At 40.7% G+C, this 23,554-nt stretch overlaps 1 protein-coding gene and 1 long non-coding RNA gene across 4 annotated transcripts in view; one reads left to right on the forward strand and one right to left on the reverse strand.

The window, feature by feature from the left end:
• LOC129552414 (uncharacterized) overlaps positions 1 to 14,817 on the reverse strand; it is a 56,512-nt gene extending 41,695 nt beyond the window's left edge. Inside the window, exons 1-2 of the long non-coding RNA XR_008685234.1 lie at positions 14,699 to 14,817; positions 7,481 to 7,612 (exon numbers count right to left, since the gene is read on the reverse strand). This is a non-coding gene — a long non-coding RNA (uncharacterized LOC129552414). The remainder of the gene's footprint in view (positions 1 to 7,480; positions 7,613 to 14,698) is intronic.
• Positions 14,818 to 14,819: 2 nt separating this feature from the next.
• Positions 14,820 to 23,554, forward strand: part of STARD3NL (STARD3 N-terminal like) — a 67,527-nt gene continuing 58,792 nt past the window's right edge. The window contains exons 1-2 of one of the 3 annotated variants that reach the window (XM_088834351.1): positions 14,820 to 14,992; positions 19,402 to 19,482. The gene's annotated coding sequence lies outside the window, so the exon portion shown is untranslated. The remainder of the gene's footprint in view (positions 14,993 to 19,401; positions 19,483 to 23,554) is intronic. The other 2 variants (XM_055420802.2, XM_055420801.2) reach the window with 2 other exon arrangements.

Genomic DNA, 23,554 nt, shown 5'->3' on the forward strand with positions numbered 1-23,554 from the left:
AGGAATCTCCACACTGTTCTCCATAGTGGCTGTACTAGTTTGCATTCCCACCAACAGTGTAAGAGGGTTCCCTTCTCTCCACACCCTCTCCAGCACTTATTGCATGTAGACTTTTGGATAGCAGCCATTCTGACTGGTGTGAAATGGTATCTCATTGTGGTTTTGATTTGCATTTCTCTGATGATGAGAGATGTTGAGCATTTTTTCATGTGTTTGTTAGCCATCTTTATGTCTTCTTTGGAGAAATGTCTGTTTAGTTCTTTGGCCCATTTTTTGATTGAGTCACTTAGTTTTCTGGAATTAAGCTGCAGGAGCTGCTTGTATAATTTGGAGATTAATCCTTTATCAGTTGCTTCATTTGCTATTATTGTCTCCCATTCTGAAGGTTGTCTTCTCACCTTGCTTAGAGTTTCCTTTGCTGTGCAGAAGCTTTTGATTTTAATTAGGTCCCATTTGTTTATTTTTGCTTTTATTTCCAATATTCTGGGAGGTGGGTCTTGGAGGATCCTGCTGTGATTTATGTCGGAGAGTGTTTTGCCTACGTTCTCCTCTAGGAGTTTTATAGTTTCTGGTCTTACATTTAGATCTTTAATCCATTTTGAGTTTATTTTGGTGTATGGTGTTAGGAAGTGTTCTAGTTTCATTCTTTTACAAGTGGCTGACCAGTTTTCCCAGCACCACTTGTTAAAGAGACTGTCTTTTCTCCATTTTATATTCTTGCCTCCTTTGTCGAAGATAAGGTGTCCATAGGAGCGTGGGTTTATCTCTGGGCTTTCTATTTTGTTCCATTGATCTATATTTCTGTCTTTATGCCAGTACCATACTGTCTTGATGATTGTGGCTTTGTAATAGAGCCTGAAGTCCGGCAGGTTAATTCCCCCAGTTCCATTCTTCTTCCTCAAGATTGCTTTGGCTATTCGAGGTTTTTTGTATTTCCATACAAATTGTGAGATTATTTGTTCTAGTTCTGTGAAAAATATTGTTGGTAGCTTGATAGGGATTGCATTGAATGTATAAATTACTTTGGGTAGTATACTCATTTTTACAATATTTATTCTTCCAATCCACGAACACGGTATATTTCTCCATCTATTCGTGTCCTCTTTGATTACTTTCACTAGTGTTTTATAGTTTTCTATGTACAAGTCTTTTGTTTCCTTAGGTAGATATATTCCTAAGTATTTAATTGTTTTCATTGCAACAGTGAATGGAATAGTTTCCTTAATTTCTCTTTCTATTTTCTCATTATTAGTGTATAGGAATGCAAGGGATTTCTGTGTGTTGATTTTATATCCTGCAACTTTGCTGTAATCATTGATTAGCTCTAATAGTTTTCTGGTAGAGTTTTTAGGGTTTTCTGTGTAGAGGATCATGTCATCAGCGAACAGTGAAAGCTTTACTTCTTCTTTTCCAATTTGTATTCCTTTTATGTCTTTTTCTGCTCTGATTGCTGTGGCCAAAACTTCCAGAACTATGTTGAATAGTAGTGGTGAGAGTGGGCACCCTTGTCTAGTTCCTGACTTTAGGGGAAATGCTTTCAGTTTTTCACCATTGAGGATAATGTTTGCTGTGGGTTTGTCATATATAGCTTTTATTATGTTGAGGTATGTCCCTTCAATTCCCACTTTCTGGAGAGTTTTTATCAAAAATGGATGTTGAATTTTGTCGAAGGCTTTCTCTGCATCTATTGAGATAATCATATGATTTTTATTTTTCAGTTTGTTAATGTGGTGTATTACGTTGATTGATTTGTGTATATTGAAGAATCCTTGCATTCCTGGGATAAAGCCCACTTGGTCATGATGTATGATCTTCTTAATGTGTTGTTGGATTCTGATTGCTAGAATTTTGTTAAGGATTTTTGCATCTATGTTCATCAGTGATATTGGCCTGTAGTTTTCTTTTTTTGTGGGGTCTTTACCAGGTTTAGGGATTAGGGTGATGGTGGCCTCATAGAATGTAATCAAAAATCTCCCAGCAAACAAAAGCCCAGGTCCAGACGGCTTCACAGCTGAATTCTACCAAAAATTTAGAGAAGAGCTAACACCTATTCTACTCAAACTCTTCCAGAAAACAGCTGAGGAAGGGAAACTTCCAAAGATTCATTTTATAATGAAAAAGTCAAAGAATAAGTAAAATATCTATAAAAAATTACCTGACAAAGAATCATATATAGAATATAGCAAACTAACTAAAAATCAGTAAGAAAAACACAGATAATTTAATTTAAAAATGGGCAAAACACTTGAACAGGCATTTCACAAGATAATATCCAAATGATATACAAACATATGAAAAGATGCTAAAATTTTGTCATTCACAAAATGAATATTAAATCATAATGTGATACCCTACAGATGCATCAGAATGTATAACATTACCAAAAATCCACCATGCTGTTTTCCATAATCGCTGCACCATTTTACACTCTGACCAATAGTATACAAGGGTTCCAATTTTTCCATATCCTTGCTAACACCTGTTAATTTGTTAATATCCTTCTTAACTGATGTGAAGTGATATCTCATGGTGGTTTGATTTGCATTTCTCTGATGATCAGTGACATAAAGCACTTTTTCATACATCTGTTGGTCATTAGTATGTCTTCTTTGGAGAATGCCTAATCCTTCACCCATTTTTTTAGTTTCCTTTTTTGTTTTTTTGCTAAAGAGTTGTAGGAGTTCCTTATATTTTTTAGGAAGTTATGTCTTGTTAAATTTACAGTTTGCTAATGCTTTCTTCTATTTTTAGATTTCCTGTTCACTCTGTTGATTTTCTTCATTTACTGTGCAGAACCTTATGGTTTGATATAGTCCCACTTCTCTATTTTTTGCTTTTGCTGCCTGTATTTTTGGTGTCACATCCATGAAATCATTGCCAAGACTACTCTCACGAAGCTTTTCCCATTTTCTTCTAGAGGTTTGGGTTTTACAGTTTCAGGTCTTAGGTTTAAATCTTTAACCCATTTTGAACTGATTTTTGTGTATGTTCTAAGATAGGGGTTTATTTTCATTCCTCTACATGTGAATACTCAATGTTCCAAACACCATTTGCTGAAGAAATGATCCTTTCCCCGCTGTGTATTCTTGGCACCCTGTTGAAGATCAGTTGCCTATATGTATGGGTATTTATTTATGGGCTCTCTATTCTGTCCTATTGGTATGTATGTCTATCTTTATCCCATTATCTCACTGCCTTAACTATGGCAGCTTTGTGATATATTTGAAATCAGGAAGTGTGATGTTCTCAGGTGTGTTCTTCTTTCTCAAGGTCACTTTGGGTATTCTGGGTCTTTTAGTATTCTATATGAATTTTAGAATATGTCATATTTGTTTTTAAAATGCCAGTGGAATTTTAATGGAAATGGCATTGAACATATATATTCCTTTTGGTAGTCTGAACATGTTAATAATAGTAAGCCTTCCAATCCATGAACACAAGATGTCTTTCCATTTATTTGTGTTTTAATATCTTTCATCAGTGTATTGCAGTTTCACGTCCATTGTTAAACTTATCCTTAAACATTCTATTGATTTTGATGCTATTGAAAATGAGATTGTCTTACCATTTCTTTTCTTTGGTGGGTCATTATTAGTGTATGAAAATGCAACTGAATTTTGTATACTGATTTTGTATCCTAAAACTTTCCCGAATTTGTTTATTAGTTCTAGTAGGATTGCTCCATGTCCAGTTCTAACTGTTGCTTCTTGGCCTGCACACAGATTTCTCAGGAGGCAGGTAAGGTGATCTGGTATTGCCATTTCTTTAAGAGTTTTTCAGAGTTTGTTGTGAACCACACACTCAAAGGCTTTGGCATAGTCAGTAAAGCAAAAGTAGATGTTTTTCTGGAACTCTCTCGCTTTTTCAATGATCTGGCAGATGTTAGCAATTTGTGGTTCCTCTGTATTTTCTAAATCCAGCTTGAACATCTGGAAGTTTACTGTTCATGTACTATTGAAGCCTGGCTTGGAGAATTTTGAGCATTACTTTGCTAGCGTGTGAGATGAGTGCAATTTTGTGGTAGTTTGAGCATTCTTTGGCATTGCCTTTCTTTGGGATTGGAACAAAAACTGATCTTTTCCAGTCCAATGGCCACTGCTGAGTTTTCCAGATTTGCTGGCATAGTTAGAAGTGGACACGGAACAACAGACTGGTTCCAAATCGGGAAAGGAGTATGTCAAGGCTATATATTGTCACCCTGCTTATTTAACTAATATGCAGAGTACATCATGTGAAATGCTGGGCTGGATGAAGTACAATCTGGAAGTAAGATTGCCGGAAGAAATATCAATAACCTCAGATACGCAGATGACACCACCCTTATGGCAGAAAGAGAAGAACTAAAGAGTCTCTTGATAAAGTGAAAGAGGAGGGTGAAAAAGTTGGCTTTAATGTCAACATTCAGAAAACTAAGATCATGGCATCCAGTCCCATCACTTCATGACAAATAGATGGGGAAACAGTGGAAACAGTGGCTGACTTTATTTTTGGGGGCTCCAAAATCAGATGGTGACTGCAGATGGTGACTTCAGCCATGAAATTAAAAGATGCTTGCTCCCTGGAAGAAAAGCTATGACCAACCTAGACAGAATATTAAAAAGCAGAGACATTACTTTGTTAACAAAGGTCCATCTAGTCAAAGCTATGGCTTTTCCAGTAGTCATGTATGGATGTGAGAGTTGGACTATAAAGAAAGCTGAGTGCTGAAGAATTGATGCTTTTGAACTGTGGTGCTGGAGAAGACTCTTGAGAGTCCCTTGGACTGCAAGGAGATCCAACCAGTCAGTCCTAAAGAAAATCAGTCCTATTATATTCCTTGGAAGGAGTGATGCTGAAGCTGAAACTCCAATACTTTGGCCACCTGATGAGAAGAACTGACTCATTGGAAAAGACCCTGATGCTGGGAAAGATTGAAGGTGGGAGAAGGGGATGACAGAGGATGAAATGCTTGGATGGCATCACAGATGTGATGTACATAAGTTTGAGGAGGTTCCAGGAGTTGGTGATGGACAGTGAAGCTTGGGCTGCTGCAGTCCATGGGGTTACAAAGAGCCAGACATGACTGAGTGACTGGACGGACTGGATAAGATTGTGCATGTGTATAATCTTTAGAGCTGTCTATATACGAGATCATGTCATCTACAAATAGGGACAATTTTATTTCCTTTTCAATATGGATGCCTAAAATTTTTTTAAAGATTATTTAATACTTTTCTTTTTTTGGCCATGCTACATAACTTGTGGGATCTTAGTTCCCCAGACAGGGACTGAACCTAGGCCCTCAGCAGTGAAGGCCTGGACTAACTACTGGACTGCCAGGGAATTCCCTAGATGGCTTTTATTTCTTTTTCTTGACTAGTTGCTCTGTCTAGGACTGCCTATAAGTTGCACATAAATGGTAAGAGTGTGTACCCTTGCTTTGTTCCTGATCTTAGAAGGAAAGCTTTCAATTTTTCACCATTGACTGTGTTAACTGTAGGCTTCTCATATCTGATCTTTATTGTGTTGAGGTGCCTTCTGTCTATACTTAATTTGCTAAGAATTTTTATCAGGAAGGCAGGTTTAATATTGTCAAATGTTTTCTCTGCATCTGTTGAGATGATCATGTGATTTTCATCCTTCATTTGCTAATGTGGTGAATCACACTGATTTAGTTGATTATGTTGAACCATCCTGACATTCCACAAATAAAGTCCATTTGATCATGGCATAGATGTGTGTTCTCAATCACTCAGTCATGTCTCACTCTTGCGACCCTGTGGACTGTAGCTCCTGAGTCCAAGGGATTATCATGGCAAGGATACTGGAGTGGGCTGCCATTTCCTCCTCCAAGGGATCTTCCTGACACAGGGACCAAACCTGCATCTCCTCAGGCTCCTACATTAGCAGGCGGATCTTTACTACTGAGTCATCTGAGAAGTACATGTACTCTTGAATTCTGTTTGCTAGAATTTTTGTTATAAATTTTTGGGTATATATTCACCAGGGATATGGAGCTGCAATTTTCTTTTCTTGAAATGCGTTTTTATGGTTTTGTTATCAAGGCAATAGAGGCCTCATAAAATGGATTTGGAAATGCTGCCTCCTCTTTGAATTTTTGGAGAAGTCTGAGAAAGACTGGTGCTGATTCTTCCTTAAATGTTTGGTAGAATTCGCCAGTGAAGCCATCTAGTCCTGGCTTTTCTTGTTTGAAGATTTTTGACTACTAATTCAATTTCCTAATTAGTTATTAGTCTGTTTATATTTTCTATAACTTTTACCATCTGATTCAGTAATTCTACTCCTGGATATACATTCAAAAGAAGTGAAATCAGGATCGTAAACATATATCTTCATTACTATGTTTGCATGCATTCTCAGCTGCTTCAGTAGTGCCTGACTTTTTGCAACCTCATGGACAGCAGCCTGCCAGGCTCCTCTCTCGATGCGGTTCTCCAGGCAAGAATACTGGAGTGGGTTGCCATGCCCTCCTCCAGGGGATATTCCTGACCCAGGAATCGAACCTGTGTCTCCTGCACTGCAGGTGCATTCTTTACTCTCTGACCCATGGGGGAAGCCCATTTACCATGTTTATTGCAGAATAATTTACAACAGTCAAGATCTGGAAATAACCCACACTTCCAACAACAGATGAATGGATAAAGAGAATGTGGAATATGCACACAATGGAATGTTATTCATCATTTTAAAAAAAGGAAATCCTACCATTTGGGATACCATGGATGGACCCAGAAGTAAATATTATGTATACTTTTGTAAGTGCTAAGTTGATTAAGCCATGTCAGACTCTTTGTGACCCCATGGACTAGACTGTCAGGCTCCTCTGTCCTTGGGATTCTCCAGGCAAGAATACTGGAGTGGGTTGCCATGCCCTCCTCCAGGGGATCTTCCTGACCCCAGGACCAAATCCACATCTTCTGTGGTTCCTGTATTGCAGGTGGAATCTTTACCACTGAGCCATCAAGAAGTCCATCTATATCTCTACATTTTTATCAAAAATTCATTTTTCATTTTAAATGCTCTTTTATCTAAGGAACAACCGTTTCTGGTGTTTTTTTTTTAACCGAAGCAAAAGCTCAAGTGCTACTCCGTGTATTTCTTGCCTTTCAAATTCAATCAGGTAACAAATAATTGCAACATCTAGTTCTAATTGCTTAAAAGGCATGTTATATAAATCAGCTGCACAACCGGACACACCTTCGTACTCCGACATTGCTTCATTTGGTTCAATCATCACTTTTTCTTTATAGCATCTGTTTTTTCTAGTCAATTCTCAGAGATTTCTGGAATACAAAGTTCAGACCTAAAACCTGTCATGGGCTATTTCAGCAGTTATGTAGTCCCAGAACCCAAACTTGGAAGGGGCAGAGAAGTTTTGGGGCTCAGGTACCTGGCTTGGAGGAGTGTGAGGTGAGGGCTAATTGGGACTGTACTTGGGGGAGGGGAGAGGGCAATCTACAGTTGTAGCAGCATTTCCTACCTGCATGCATGTGTTCCTGTTATGGCACCAACCATCTGAAAGGTAGACATCAAAGTACAGCTTAGCTCGCGGCTCACACGAAGTTTAGAGGGAAGAGCTGGAGATGCAGCATTGCCATGGAAAATATTATGTCTGGAAATAAATCAGTCATAGAATCACAAATATTGCACAATACACTTAAATGAAGTATTTAGAAGAGTTAAACTCACAGATGCCGACAACAGAATGGTGGTTGCCAGAAGATGGGGGAGGAGAAAACTAGGGATTTTTCAGTGGTTATAAAGTTACAGTTATATATAAGATTAATAAGCTCCAGAGATTGGCTGTACAACACAGGGCACATAGTTAACATAGGTTGTTCACTTAAAGACAGTAGAACTCTTGCTATGTGTTCTTAACATTTAAAAACAGTGCAAGAGGACACAGAAATCTTTAAGTGGTGATGAGTATTTTTTAAAATTTTAGTTTAAGTATAATTGATTTCAGTTCAGTTCAGATCAATCGCTCAGTCGTGTCCGACTCTTTGTGACCCCATGATCACAGCACGCCAGGCCTCCCTGTCCATCACCAACTCCCGGAGTTCACTCAAACTCATGTCCATCGAGTCGGTGATGCCATCCAGCCATCTCATTCTCTGTTGTCCCCTTCTCCTCCTGCCCCCAATCCCTCCCAGCATCAGAGTCTTTTCCAGTGAGTCAACTCGTCGCATGAGGTGGCCAGAGTATTGGAGTTTCAGCCTTAGCATCAGTCTTTCCAATGAACACCCAGGATCGATCTCCTTCAGAATGGACTGGTTGGATCTCCTTGCAGTCCAAGGGACTCTCAAGAGTCTTCTCCAACACCACAGTTCAAAAGCATCAATTCTTCAGTAATCAGCTTTCTTCACAGTCCAACTCTCACATCCATACATGACCATGGGAAAAACCATAGCCTTGACTAGAAGACCTTGGTTGGCAAAGTAATGTTTCTGCTTTTTAATATACTATCTAGGTTGGACATAACTTTCCTTCCAAGGAGTAAGCGTCTCTAATTTATGGCTGCAATCAGCATCCGCAGTGATTTTGGAGCCCACCAAAATAAAGTCTGACACTGTTTCCACTGTTTCCCCTTCTATTTCCCATGAAGTGATGTGACCACATGCCATGATCTTTGTTTTCTGAATGTTGAGCTTCAAGCCAAACTTTTCACTCTCCTTTCAATTTAATCAAGAGGCTTTTGAGTTCCTCTTCACTTTCTGCCATAAGAGGGTGTCATCTGCATATCTGAGGCTATTGATATTTCTCCCAGCAATCTTGATTCCAGCTTGCGCTTCTTCCAGCCCAGCGTTCCTCATGATTTACTCTGCATATAAGTTAAATAAGCAGGGTGACAATATACAAACTTGACGTACTCCTTTTCTTATTTGGAACCAGTCTGTTGTTCCATGTACATTTCTGATTGTTCCTTCCTGACCTGAAAACAGGTTTCTCAAGAGGCAGGTCAGGTGGTCTGGTATTCCCATCTTTTTCAGAATTTTCCACAGTTTATTGTGATCCACACAGTCAAAGGCTTTGGCATAGTCAATAAAGCAGAAATAGATGTTTTTCTGGAACTCTCTTGCTTTTTCCACGATTCAGTGGATATTGGCAATTTGATCTCTGGTGCCTCTGCCTTTTCTAAAACCTGCTTGAACATCTGGAATTTCATGGTTCACGTATTACTGAAGCCTGGCTTGGAGAATTTTGAGCATGACTTTACTAGCGTTTGAGATGAGTGCAATTTTGCAGTATTTGAGCATTCTTTGGCATTGCCTTTCTTTGGGATTGGAATGAAGACTGACCTTTTCCAGTCCTGTGGCCACTGCTGAGTTTTCCAAATTTGCTGGCATATTGAGTGCAGCACTCTCACAGCATCATCTTTCAGGATTTTAAATAGCTCAACTGGAATTCCATCACCTCCACTAGCTTTGTTCGTAGTGATGCTTTCTAATGCCCACTTGACTTCACATTCCAAGATGTCTGGCTCTAGGTCAGTGATCACACCATCGTGATTATCTGGGTCATGAAGATCTTGTTTGTATAGTTCTTCTGTGTATTCTTGCCACCTCTTCTTTATATCTTCTGCTTCTTTTAGGTCCCTACCATTTCTGTCCTTTATCGAACCCATCTTTGCATGAAATGTTCCCTTGGTATCTCTCATTTTCTTGAAGAGATCTCTAGTCTTTCCTATTCTGTTGTTTTCCTCTATTTCTTTGCATTGATCGCTGAGGAAGGCTTTCTTATCTCTCCTTGCTATTCTTTGGAACTCTGCATTCAGATGCTATATCTTTCCTTTCCTCCTTCACTTTTTGCTTCTCTTCTTTTCACAGCTATTTGCAAGGCCTCCTCAGACAGCCATTTTGCTTTTTTGTATTTCTTTTCCATGGGGATGGTCTTGGTCCCTGTCTCCTGTACGATGTCACAAACCTCCTTCCATAGTTCATCAGGCACTCTATGTATCAGATCTAGACCCTTAAATTTATTTCTCGCTTCCACTGTATAATCATAAGGGATTTGATTTAGGTCATATCTGAATGGTCTAGTGGTTTTCCCTACTTTCTTCAATTTAAGTCTGAACTTGCCAATAAGGAGTTCATGATCTGAGCCACAGTCAGCTCCCGGTCTTGTTTTTGCTGACTGTATAGAGCGTCTCCATATTTGGCTGAAAAGAATATAACCAATCTGATATCAGTGTTGACCATCTGGTGATGTCCATGTGTAGAGTCTTCTCTTGTGTTGTTGGAAGAGGGTGTTTGCTATCAGCAGTCTGTTCTCTTGGCAAAACTCTAGTAGCTTTTGCCCTGCTTCGTTCCGTACTCCAAGGCCAAATTTGCCTATTACCCCAGGTGTTTCTTCACTTCCTACTTTTGTATTCCAGTCCCCTATAATGAAAAGGACATCTTTTTTGGGTGTTAGTTCTAAAAGGTCTTGTAGGTCTTCATAGAACCATTCAACTTCGGCTTCTTCAGCGTTACTGGTTGGGGCATATGCTTGGATTCCTGTGATATTGAATGGTTTGCCTTGGAAACGAAGAGATCATTCTGTCATTTTTGAGATTGCATCCAATTACTGCATTTCGGACTCTTTTGTTGAGAATGATGGCTACTCCATTTCTTCTAAGGGATTCCTGCCCAAAGTAGTAGATATAATGGTCATCTGAGTTAAATTCACCCATTCCAGTCCATTTTAGTTCACTGATTCCTAGAATGTCGATATTTACTCTTGCTGTCTCCTGTTTGACCACTCTAATTTGCCTTGATTCATGGACCTAACATTCCAGGTTCCCATGCAGTATTGCTCTTATAGCATCAGACCTTGTTTCTATCACCAGTCACATCCACAACTGGGTATTGTTTTTGCTTTGGCTCCATCCCTTCATTCTTTCTGGAGTTATTTCTCCACTGATCTCCAGTAGCATATTGGGCACCTATCGACTTGGGGAGTTCTTCATTCAGTATTCTATCATTTCGCGTTTTCATACTGTTCATGGGGTTCTCAATGCAAGAATACTTAAGTGGTCTGCCATTCCCTATATATAAATTCTGTTTAATATTCTTTTCTATTATGGTTTATTATAGGATATTGACTATAGTTCCCTGTGTTATACAGTAGGGCCTTGTTGTTTATCCATTCCATATATAATAGTTTGCATCTGCTAATCCCAGACTCCCAATCCATCCTTCCCCACTCCCCTGTGCCTTGGCAACTACAAATCTCTTCTTTATGTCTGTGAGTAATTTTTGTTTCATAGATAAGTTGATTTCTATCATATTTTAGATTCCACATATAAGTGGTATCATCTGCTATTCTGCCTTTCTCTTTGATTTACTTCACTTAGTATGATAATCTTTAGGTCCATCTGTGTTGCTAAAAATGGCATTATTTCTTTCTTTTTATGGCTAAGTAGTATTCCATTGTATATATGTGCCAGATCTTTGTCCTTCATCTGTCAATGGACTTCTGGGTAATTTTCACATCTTGGCTATTGTAAATAGAGCTGCTACGAACCTATGAGCATATGTATATTTTCAAATCAGAGGTTTGTCAATGGATACGTTTATTACCTTGTTTGGTATGGTATCACAGAGTCCAAAATCATTAAAATGTATACATTAAATACTTGCAACTTTTGTATATTGTCTCAGTAAAGTTTAAAAAAATAAAGAAGATAAACACAAAACTGAGAATTTCAAGTGGTGGCAAATACATGAAGAAACTGGAATTTTCATTCGCTGCTGCTGCTGCTGCTGCTATGTCACTTCAGTCGTGTCCGACTCTGTATGACCCCATAGACGGCAGCCCACCAGGCTCCCCCATCCCTGGGACTCTCCATGCAAGACACTGGAGTGGGTTGCCATTTCCTTCTCCAATGTGTGAAAGTGAAAAGTGAAAGTGAAGTCGCTCAGTCATGTCTGACTGTCCGACCCCAAGGACTGCAGCCTACCAGGCTCCTCTGTCCATGGGATTTTCTAGGCAAGAAGCGGACTATAAATTGCTAAGACCAGAAATCTATTTGGCAGTATCTATGAAATTAAAAGACGCTTGCTCCTTGGAAGGAAAGTTATGACCAACCTTGATAGTATATTAAAAAGCAGAGACATTACTTTGCCAACCAAGGTCCGTCTAGTCAAGGCAATGGTTTTTCCCGTGGTCATGTATGGATGTGAGAGTTGGACTGTGAAGAAAGCTGATCGCTGAAGAATCGATGCTTTTGAACTGTGGTGTTGGAGAAGACTCTTGAGAGTCCCTTATACTGCAAGGAGATCCAACCAGTCCATTCTAAAGGAGATCAATCCTGGGTGTTCATTGGAGGGACTGATGCTAAAGCTGAAACTCCAATACTTTGGCCACCTCATGCGACGAGTTGACTCACTGGAAAAGACTCTGATGCTGGGAAAGGTTGGGGGCGGGAGGAGAAGGGGACGACGGAGAATGAGATGGCTGGATGGCATCACCGACTCTGTGGACATGAGTTTGAGTGTACTCCGGGAGTTGGTGATGGACAGGGAGGCCTGGCGTGCTGTGATTCATGGGGTCGCGGAGAGTCGGACACGACTGAGCGACTGAACTGAACTGAACTAATACTGAAAATATGTACATCCTGTGGCTACTAGTACTGAATATACATACATTTTCTGGTAATATTATACTAGGTATATATCAAAATCAAATGTATAACTATGTGCATCAACAAGTACAAAAATATTCTTAGCAGCATCATTTTACTCACTACAAAGTTTAAACAACTCAATGTTAAGCAATATTAGACTAGACAAATAAATTTTGGAATTACATAAAAATGAATAAACTTCTACTATATTCTTTAATATGTATCAATCTTACAAATTTTTATTGAGTGAAAAGAGCCACACAAGAGAATATACTACGTGTGGTCATTTATAACCATTCAAAAGCAGGCAAAACTAATTCTGGTTATAAAATTCAAAATAGCGGCAATTTTTGTGTGGGTTGTGATGACTCAGATGAAGTATAAGATTTTTTATATTTATGGAAACATCTAAAAATCTTGATGTAGGAGGTGGTAACACAAGTTCATTCATTTTGTTACCAAGATACACACTAGGGATTATTGCACTTTTGTACATATGCCATCTCTTAACAATTTTTCACACACATCCATTAAGAAAATTTTTTTAAATTGTATTTCATTAATTCTTGGCAAAGGCATAGGACAAGGGGTACTCATATATTTAGTGTACAAATGTCAGTTGTAGCAGCTACTTAAAGGAGTAAACGGAAGGAATCTACTACTGAGATTTAAGATGTGCTCCATCCAGCACTTCCACATGTTAGTATCTTTCCCTAGAGAACACTTGGATATACGTGCAAAAAGGCACAAACACACGTTGAAGGTAGCAAAATTTCTAACCAAAAAAGAAACAAACATGTCCGAGGGAAACAGAATCATAAATTAAATCTATTGGTTCTGAGAACTACCATGTAGTATTTTAAAAGAAAGAGGTAAAAATATATATATATATATATACGTATGGAAAGATCTCAAGGATATAATGTTGACTGGGGGGAAAAAACCAACATCTACATGTATGTAAATGCAGAGAACTAGAAGTCACCAAATGTGAAAGTCACTCAGTCGTGTCCCACTCTTTGCGACACCACGGACTATTCAGGCCATTAAATTCTTCAAGCCGGAATACTGGAGTGCGTATGCGTTCCCTTCCCCAGGGTATCTTCCCAACCCAGGGATCGAACCCTGGTCTCCCGCATTGCAGGCGGATTCTGTACCAGCTGAGCCACAAGGGAAGCCCAGAAGTCACCATATAGTGACTGTTTTTTAATTACTCCCTGAAAACGATTAGCTAGTGTGTGACGTTTAAATTTATGGTTATATGTAATTTAACATGAATAATAGCACTTATAATGTCTTTGGAAGGATACCCAAAAAATCAGCAGCACTCAAGTTATTGACTTCAATAGGCGAACCGAGTGCCTGAGGACCTGGAAGCGGAATTCCCTCTATGTAACTCTCTAGTCCTTCATATATTTGAACGGTCTAACTGTAGTATCTATAGGAAAAGTAGTTTCATTAAAATATAATCTGAAGTCAAAGAATAAAGGTCAATTTCGAGAGAAAACCGATACAAATATATATATATATTTTTAATGCTGACTTCTATTAAAACTGATTGGGAAGACCCCCTGGAAAAGGAAATGGCAACCCACTCCATTGGGTTGGAAAATCCTACTGACAGAAGAGCCTGGCGGGCTACAGTCCATGGGGTCGCAAGAGTCGGACACGACTTAGCAACTAAACCACCATCACCACCATTAAAACTGAAGTGTTCTGCGCTAGGAGCGCTGAGAGAGTATCCTAAGTCGGGGCTGGGGTGGCTGGAGCCGAGGAGAATTCAAAGCTGAGGTAACTCTTGAACAGGGAAATTGAATGTCCTACTTTTTCATTTCTGGAGCGCCCAAGGGCCCTGAAATCCAGTGCCATGATTATTTTCCAGAGTTGGACGCTAAATTGCCACCAAGAGACTTGGGGAAGCCAGAAGAATCTACCAGGAGAGCCAAGAGACGCACCATAAAACCTTGCGGTACCGGATTCGCGAAAATTCAGAGTTTCAGATTCCCACTCTCGCCTCAGGGCCGGCCGGACCGCCCCTCGAGCCTTCCCGAGATGCTTACTGGACAGTATATGATTGACAGAGTCACTCACCAATCGCCGCTCTGCTATAGGGGCTCTCTGGCCCTTACCGGGTCTTTGGTCCCTGGGGCGAGATGCGACCTGTGTGCGTCGACGTCAGCGTGCTGACGTCATAGGCCGGGTACTCTAGGAGGTCCTGGGGCGGCAGTACGCGGGCGGTGGGCTGAGCGACTTCTGCAGGACTAGATTCCTTGTCCCGCCCCGCCGCGCCCCGCCCCTCCGCCGGCGGAGACTGCCGCGGGCGCAGCCACAGAGCCGCGGTCTCCCGGCCTGCCTGGGGCGCCCGGCCCGGAACCACCCGATGAGGTAGGCTGGGTCTCTAGTCACCCTGTTTGACAAATTGGAAAACTGAGTCATCGGGATCAGATGATTTGCCTGGGGCTCACTGGAGACCCGCGAACGGAGGCCAGAGCCGAGCATCCCGGCTTGTTTGTACGGCCCTCGCCGTCCTCTGGAGAGGAGGAGGGGCTTGGCAGGCTTGTTTATAATGGGTATAGAAGTGAAGTTGCAGATTGCGGCGCGGCGCCCCTTTTCATCCAGGGTTTGGGTGGGCATTCAGGGGATGGATGCTAGTAGAGAGGTCTCCATTCCTTCGTCCTGCGGATCCCTCGGTGAAATCAAGCCCTCTGCTGGCCCCTTGGGCCCTCCATAGTGACCAAGAATAGTGACTAGGTTGATGCGCGGGTTATAGGAGCAAGGTCTGTTACTGACCTCTTTTTTTTTTCTTCAAGGAAAGCTGTGTTCCAAACAAAATTTAAAAATTAAAGCACAAATCACGAATGTTATGGCTCTGGTTTCAGTTCACTGCTTTGCTCACTCATGGGTATCTGGTCATATTTTGAAATCTCAGTAGCATGCTTATTTTTTGGTTTAGGATTAGAGATGGATTTTTTTTCTTTCTTTTAGTTCAAACATGAGTTAACATTGTGGAACTTTTCTTATTCTCTTAAAGTGCCAATTGATCTTCATGTCATTTTTCTTCTGTTTCACAGATGGAATTACTGAATTCATCACTTGACTCAGTAATAGTTTGGATAAGCTTAACAAAATAACAGGTCAAACCTTTCCATACTAATACTGGAATTAGTTCAGTTTATCTCAGAATTCCTTGTGGAGAAGAGTTCTGAAAGATAATTCACATATACCATCTACCCATACATCCTCATGAAACGAAACATCTTAGGATACCTAAGATGCTTTATTTATGGGTTCTAATAAGGTGGGGCATAATTCATGCTCATAAAGTAAAAATGTGTACTGTATAGTTTATGTATCCATATATAATGTTTTGTGTTGTCATGAAGAACTCATTCTCTTTAAATCTTTCTGTCTCAGACATTGACCTTTAAGACTGCATTATTGCATAAAACTGCATTGCTGCTACTGCTAAGTCACTTCAGTCGTGTCCGACTCTGTGTGACCCCATAGACGGAAGCCCACCAGGCTCCCCCGTCCCTGGGATTCTCCAGGCAAGAACACTGGAGTGGGTTGCCATTTCCTTCTCCAATGCGTGAAAGTGAACTCGCTCAGTCGTGTCCGACCCTTAGCGACCCCATGGACTGCAGCCTACCAGGCTCCTCCATCCATGGGATTTTCTAGGCAATAGTACTGGAGTGGCTTGCCATTGCCTTCTCCATAAAACTGCATTAAAGGAAATTAAAACTGCTTCAGGGGACTTTTCCTTACTAAGGTTCACAGAAGGATGGTTCTGATGATCGCCTCATCTCTGCCTCATCTCATGCTTTGGATGTTGAGGATTGAATGTGGAAACATTTAAATAATAGTCTTGCCCTCAAGACCTTCCATTTTGATGGAGATACTATAAATATATAAACAAAAATGACAATTTTAGATAATGATAAATGCTAGAAAAGACATTACCAGGGGCTGAAGCAAGACTGGGATGTGGGGGGAAATTTAGATATGGGTGGTCAGGAAAGATTTCCTTGAGGAAGTTTGGAGCAGATCTGAATGTTTAGAATGAGTCAGCCTTGGGAAGATCGGCTGGAAGTCTCCAAGCAGAAGTAACAGTGCAAAGGAGCTAAAGGAAAAAGAAGCTTGATATGTTCCAGGGATAGAAGAAAAGCTGTGTGGCTGGAGTGGGGTATACCTAGGGGAGAGTGAGGTGGGATGACAGTAGTGGGGGCAGTGGCACTCAGAGGTGGGCAGGATTGCCATCATCTCAATCCTGTGTGGGAATTGCAGGCAAAGAACTGTCAAAGCTCTCTTCATTTTTCTTAGTGACATTCATATAATGCTAACCCGGCTTTCTGCTTTATATTGGTCATGAAATAAATCATTGTAGTAAATCACTGTATATGTTTTTTCACCAGTGGTCCTCCTTCTTAATGGAAATATGTCTTCTTCCCTCAAGCACTGTGTCCCACGCTGTTTCTTTCCTGTTCATTGTTACTATGTGCAGTACTCACAGCATTTTCTTATATTCTACTTCCTGCTTTGATCCTTCTTACTCCCAACTGTAAGTCCTCCTCAGTATTTATGTGCCAGGCATTCCATCCCTGCTCTTCTCCAGGCTGAGTTCTAGGAAACTGCTTTGTCAAGTGGATTCCTCTTTTCCATTAGAACTGATCTTACTGGCCAGAGACTTAATGTCTGCCTTTATTTAGTGCCTACAATATACCAGATGCATTATATACTTTCTGATTCTTCTTTCCTGTTGCAAAGGTAAATGTTATCCTTTCTTGATAGAAGAGGAAACTTCTGCATAAGGCTACCACCTGGTACTGAGGGAGCCCATGTTTGAACACTCCAGTTAGTCTGCCACTAAAGCTTGATCCATGATACACCACCTCCCTGAGTGTATTACAACAACTGTCTACTCTGAAATTAATATTTTATGAAATAGCACTTTAGAGATCATGATTCAATCCTGTTAGTTTAAAGGTGAGACTGGGGAAGCCTTGTTCAGTGCTTTTCGAGACAGAACTGGCATCAGATTCTCATCCTACTAATTTTCAGCCTAGATGTTTTTTCTGCTATACTTAAACTTCATGGATAGTCCATCACAAGGGGTTTTGGTATATAGAGAAATATAATATTTCAACATCATGAATTTACTGTCCATAAACTCATACAAAGCAGTTTTAAATAAACTCATGCAAGGAATCTTTTAAAAAAATGAGACAGTGCTGCTGTTTGGGCTAAAATAGCCCCTTGGTGGTGATGATGGTGGTTTAGTTGCTAAGTCGTGTCCAACTCTTGAGACCCCATGGACTGTAGCCCACCAGGCTCCTCTGTCCATGGGATTTTCCAGGCAAGAATACTGGAGTGGGTTGCCATTTCCTTCTCCAGGGGATTTTCTGGACTCAGGAATTGAACCCTGGTGACTTGCATTGCAGGTGGATTCTTTACCGACTGAGCTATGAGGGAAGCCCCCAAACATCCCCTTACTGTATTTTGTATTTTCTCTTTTTCAGCAGTGAGCAGGTGTAAACTTTCTTTGTGAACCTTGGTTTTCTTAGTAGAAAGTAGCTTCCAAATGGCTTTAAAATTTACATTTCAACTTCACAAATCTTTGTAGGGAGTTTGCAATGTGTTGTTTTCGCACCTTTAACCGTTTGCTTACAAGTACGGGAACATCGCTGAGCGTTTGCTGGTTCATAGTTTCTGTTGGCAAGTATGGTTTCTTCCTATAATTGAGGAAGCTGTTGAGCCAGCTCAGGGATACAACTTCTCTTTCTTAGTAATGCATTATCATTTTAAAAAATAAGTCAAAATTAATTTCTAAATTATATTATTGAAAAGGGGGTGACTTTCTTTCTACAATTTAAAACTACCCATGCTTTATTTCTAACGTTTGTTTATTTTATTAATTATGATTGGGATATAATTGATGAATAATAGTAAATTAACAAATAGCTGAATTTACTTTCTGATAGCTTTTTGACTCTCCTATAAGTGGCTCAGATGGTCAAGAATCTGCCTGCAATGATGGAAACCTGGGTTCGATCCCTGCATTGGGAAGACCCCCTGGAGGAGGGCATGACAACCCACTCCAGTATTCTTGCCTAGAGAATCCTATGGACAGAGGGGCCTGGTGGACTGTAGTCCATGGGGTCGCAAAGAGTTGGACACGACTGAGTGACTAAGCACAGCACAGTAACTTAATGGTGATCAACTTTTCTATTAGTCAAATCGGAATAATGTTACTGGAATTAGTTTGTGCAGCTAACTTACACCTTCTGAAGGTCCGAGTTGTCATGAGTTGGCCTCAGATTACAGTGTTGTCCTTTCACCATGAACCCAGTGCCCCAAACTGGACTCCTGGCCATTTCCGCTTTAGTGCCATTGCTTGTGCTCCGCCTGCAGCCTGAAATACGTTCTACATAAACAATTGCAGCCAAAGTTCTGCCTGTGCCACTGTGTCCGTCTGTGCTTCTTTCTCAATGAGCTCTTTCCTTTGTCTCTTTAGTGGAAGCCTTCTCTTTGACAGCACTTCTGGTAGTCTTGCTCTGTGATGCAGTTTACCAATCTGGATATCTTTGGTAGCATACTATATTGTACTTGTGTGTTCAAATATATGTTAACTTGAGCTAAAAGAGATTTAACAATTCGTTTTAGACTTGAAAAGTGTTTTGTTTTTGTAAATGATAGAGCCCTTTAGTTTAGTTTAGCCTTTTTAGATTTGTAGAACTTTTATTACCTCACCTTTGCTAGAAGCATCTTTAATGCTTTTCTTTGCTTTGATTCAGCAGAACTTCTTTCCTGTTACAGTTAAGGGTCTGACTGCTACAGTTACCAAGGGGTCCCTTGAGAGGAGCTCAGATGTTTGGGCTGTAAGTATTGAAGGCACATTGTTGCAAATAAGAATCAGTGTTCTCTGTGTCTATGGTTTTGGGGAAAAAAATAACAGCAGTTCCACTTTTTAATAGTGACTGAGAAAACTGAAGCCCAGAGGACAAGTCAGAGATTCGTGCAGTGCCTGGCTACAGAGCTTGATCAGGACTCCTGGTTCACGGCAGCAGGGGCTGGCACTCGTTCTAATGTCCTGCTGCAGAATTCCTGGTAGCCTCTTAAGTATATTTCAGCACAACTGAGGCCTTTCCGGATTGTTTGACTTGCTTGACTAGTGAGCTGCCCTACATCAAGGTGTCTTCCAACCTCTTGTTGTGACACCAAGTCAAAGCAGGAATTCTTTCCAAGGATCCCCAACTGAGCTATTTAGGCCCACGGGATCTTCCTGGGCAAGCGTTGGCTGGTATCCGGTTTGGTAGGCTCTTTAATTTAAAGCCTATTTCTTGGGGCTTTCCTGGTGATACGGTGGTCAAGACTTGGAGCTTCGATGGTAGGAGACATGGGTTCAGTCCCTGGTTGGGGAACTAAGATCCCACATGCTGCTCAGGGAAGCCAAAAAAGGTAAAATAAAAATTAATAAAATGAAAGAGCAAAACCTTTGTCTTCTACTTCCCCTCTCATCACAGTTTTCTAAAAAATATCTTGGGATTAATGGGCATCCTCTGTATTAAACTAGGAGCTGGAGAAATTCAGTCTGGTGCCTTCTAAGTTGCGGTAATCAACAGTTTCTGTGTCCTGTGTTTTCCAGGACAGTTTACTTTTCTGACACTGTGTATTGTTGCTCACTAGAGGATGTTCTTGTTTGCTTTTTGTTTTAGGAAAATATGTTCTCATGGTTCTTTAATTGATTAATGACCTGCTGAATGAATGACATAGAACTAGGGAATTTCAAGTACATTTCCCTATTTGTTAAATTCCTCCAAGGTAGCAGAAGGAGCTCTTGAGAAATTGAGTTTTCTCCAGCTGAGGTGGGAGCCCCAGCTAGGGCTTACTTCTGTTATTACTGATAATAACTGAGAGGGCTTCCTCTGTGTTAAGCATTCCTTTTAAATGCTTTATGTCAGGATTTGGTATCCTGAGCACTGTTGACTGGGTTGGATAATTTTTTTGTGGTAGGGGCTGTCCTATGAGTTTTAAGGGGTTTCGCAGCATACCTAGGCTCTACCCCGCCTGGATACCAGTCCCCCCGCCCCCCAGCTGTGACAACCAAAAATGTCTCCAGTCTTTGCCACATGTCCTGGAGTGAGTTAGCAGAGTCCTTCCCTCCACAGACACCTAAAGAACCACTGCTTTACTAATTTATTCCTCTCAACAACCCTCTAAGATGGGTCATATGATTGTCTTCATTTTGTGGAAGGAGAATCTGAGGCGTGGAGAGGGTTAAGTGACTTGTCCAGGATTGCACAAGTAGTAAGCAGTCATACTGGATGTGAAACTCGCCAGTGTTCTTTGTGAACTCAGGCCCTGCGCAGCCAGCAGACTGGCCACAGACTATTAGGGACCCAAAGACTCAGTCGCTCAGTCGTGTCTGACTCTTCGCGACCCCATGGACTGTAGCACGCCAGGCCTCCCTGTCCATCACCAACTCCCAGAGTTTACTCAAACCCATGTCCATTGAGTCAGTGGTACCATCCAACCATCTCATCCTCTGTCATCCCCTTCTCCTCCCATCTTCAATCTTTCCCAGCATCAGGGTCTTTTCAGATGAGTCAGTTTTTTGCATCAGGTGGCCAAAGTATTAAGGTAAATCAGGGGACAAAACAAAAGCCTGCAGGACCAAACAGGGCTATAAGTGAGGTGGCTGAGTGAACTGGGGAGCATTTGCCAGAATTGCCTCATTTTCAAGAGAAGCTAGAGAGAAGTTAGAGATCTGGATTTTAGTTGTGTGAAAAATGCTTACCTTTTAATATTGGCCATTAATCTAGTGACTAAAGACATCATGCAAGCCACTAGACAGACAAGCAGTCTGTATGGATGGACAGGCAGTCACTTATGTATGGACAAGGTTTGGCCCCAGGCCATCAGTTTGTGGTCTTTTTTGTGGAGACTTTGCAACATTGTGATATCACAGAGAATTGTATATTCATTTGATTAAAAGCACAGATATAGATTCTATGTGGAGGGCAAAAGTTTTCACTTCTTGGAAGTCTCTGGAAATAGATTGGTGGGGTGGTGCTTCTAGACTAGAGGTAGTTGTCTTTTTTTTAAGCCAAAAAAGTGTGAGAATTAGGCTGACCATCCAATGCACTTTGAAATTTTAATGCTCTGCTGCTCAGTACAGACTCAGTTTGAAAGTTCTGTACTTTGTCCTTTAGCAGTGTCACCAATAACTATTTTTTTAATGACCTCTGCTTATACCGGTGCTAAAGGCAATATCATATAGGACAACCAGGAAACATAAACTCTGGAATTCAATATCCTGGAAAAGTGAACCACAGCCATACCTCAGTCTTTTGACAGCCAGTAACCAATGGAGTCCGGTTTAACCCTGTAGGAAAAGACCAGGCTCTCTGCCTGGACTTCTCCAGCCTTGGTGGCCCTTTCCTTGGGCCCGCGTGCCTTCGTAGCCCTGCTTAGGTGTGAAGGTGACCTCCTGCTCTCACACTGTCTGTGCATGGCCTTGGGGTCTGCCCTGCACCGCCTCACGTGAGCCTCTCTGAGACTGGGCAGCCCAGTCTCCTGGACGTGCTCCTGCTTCTCTGTTTTAAATTTAGTCTGCCTCTTCCTTGCTGGATGATACCTTTTCGTTTCTTTCGAAGCCATCCGCTTTCTTTTAGGCCAGCTTTTTTTTAATCAAGCTTTTTTCTATCCATAAGAACCTAAAGTTCTGTCCTTTAGTATTACAATCATTTTAGACTTTGATTTCTAATTATTTGTATAACTGCTTTACCACCTCTATAAAATTATATTTTACTTGAGGATGGGGAACAGTCTTTCCCTCTCACTTTTCCCCACAGCATCTAGCAGAGTGTTTTCCGTGGGGTAGATGCTTCATACATTTCAGTTTATTCACGGGGTCCTGGTAGGTTCCCACTCATATGGTGATTTCTTCCTTTTTCTCCTGTATGTTTGTATCAGTTTATCTAGGGTGTTGTTAGAGTGACTTCACTAAATAGAGTTCAAAGTAGGAATGAAGAAGTGATGACCAAATTAATTTGGGAAGGTTGGACCATTTTTATTAATTTCATTGTCAATGCTAGTAATCAGAGATGAAATATTCTTCATTTATTGATGTTTGGAACTCCAGACATCTGTGTAAACTTGGCTAACTTTAGGTAGCAAGTACCCAGACTCCAAATTTTATACAGCAATATTTATTATTTATTTATAATTGCATAAATATATTTTATATAAATAATATATAAATATAATTTATTTATATTACTAAATATAATAATATTTATTATTAAACAAATGTATAATAACAAACGAATGCCTAACAAACACATGGCCAGGTATTTCCCTAGGTGCTAAGGATACAGAAGTGTCTTCTGGGACCTTTGGTGTAATACTGAGAATAAGACATGTAAACAATATGTAAAATTGTATGAAGGATTAGAAGTGCTGGTAAAGACAGATAATCTCTCAGTGGGATCAGAGAAGATTTCATTGAGGAAGTGGTACTTAAGCTTCCTTGAACAATGAATTCATTGCTGTTGATTGTTTAGCAGTTCCTGGAAAAGGCACTCCAGGCTGGAGTATTAAGACAAAAACAGTGATAGTGCGAATCACCCCGTGTAGAAGGAAACCAGCTACGTTAGTCCATTAGTCCGTCTAGAGCTCTGGGTGTGAGGAAATGGAGTTTTGAGCAGAGGGAGGAAGTGGTTCCTTCAGGCTTTCATTTTAGAAAAACTAGCATGATTCCAGTACGGAGAATGTTTTGGAGACGGGTTGCACAGAGTCGGACATGACTGAAGCGACTTAGCAGCAGCAGACTGAATTACTGGAGTAATGTGGATAAACGCTGACTGGGAAAACCATGGAATAGACTGATGAGAGCTGTTGGGAGGAATGACATGGTCATCAGTTAAGAATGCAGTGTTTGAAAGATGG

This window comes from Moschus berezovskii, chromosome 3, assembly GCF_049115385.1.
Source record: "Moschus berezovskii isolate FMDL1 chromosome 3, NW_MosBer_1.0, whole genome shotgun sequence".
NCBI classification, from domain to species: domain Eukaryota; kingdom Metazoa; phylum Chordata; class Mammalia; order Artiodactyla; family Moschidae; genus Moschus; species Moschus berezovskii.